Source organism: Myotis brandtii, unplaced genomic scaffold, assembly GCF_000412655.1.
Source record: "Myotis brandtii unplaced genomic scaffold, ASM41265v1 scaffold433, whole genome shotgun sequence".
Taxonomy (NCBI): domain Eukaryota; kingdom Metazoa; phylum Chordata; class Mammalia; order Chiroptera; family Vespertilionidae; genus Myotis; species Myotis brandtii.
In genome coordinates, this window is record NW_005366559.1 from 961386 (window position 1) to 962000 (window position 615).

At 57.2% G+C, this 615-nt stretch overlaps 1 protein-coding gene across 5 annotated transcripts in view; it reads right to left on the bottom strand.

The window, feature by feature from the left end:
- TTC39C (tetratricopeptide repeat domain 39C) overlaps positions 1-615 on the bottom strand; it is a 54371-nt gene extending 53756 nt beyond the window's left edge. For all 5 annotated transcript variants that reach the window (XM_014546153.1, XM_014546156.1, XM_005874311.2 and 2 more), the window contains exon 1: positions 610-615. The gene's annotated coding sequence lies outside the window, so the exon portion shown is untranslated. The remainder of the gene's footprint in view (positions 1-609) is intronic.

Genomic DNA, 615 nt, shown 5'->3' on the forward strand with positions numbered 1-615 from the left:
GTGGGGGCAGGGGTGGGGGCAGTATTGAGGAGACAAGCAGGAACCGGGAAATGAATCCAGGCTCCTGCCACTGTTGCAGCAAAGCTCTTCTTTCTCTTCCCCAGTTTTGCTCAGATCCCGTGTGCACAAGGTGGTTCACCCGTATGTTACATGGGATTAAGAGGCTGTGGCCTGGCCGGTGTGGCTCAGTGGTTGAGCATCGACCTATGAACCAGGAGGTCATGGTTGGATTCCCGGTCAGGGCACAGGCCCGGGTTGTGGGCTGGATCCCCAGTAGGGGGCGTGCAGGAGGCAGCCAATCCATGCTTCTCTCTCATCATTAATGTTTCTCTCTCTCCCTCTCCCTTCCTCTCTGAAATCAATAGAAACATATACTTTTTTAAAAAGAGGGCTGATGAGGCCTGGGAGTCTTCTCCATGCTGCCCCCTCCCCCCCAGGGGCGCAGCCTGTCCGGCCAGAGCATCTGGCTGCAGCTCCGCTCTGTGTGGGTCTGACCGGCCGGCCAGTCACAGTCGTGATGCCAGGGAGAAGCAGCCACGCGTGTTAAACAGGTTGCGCCCTCCAAGCACGGCCACATCCAACGCACATCATCACCACTAAGTCGGAAACACGGAA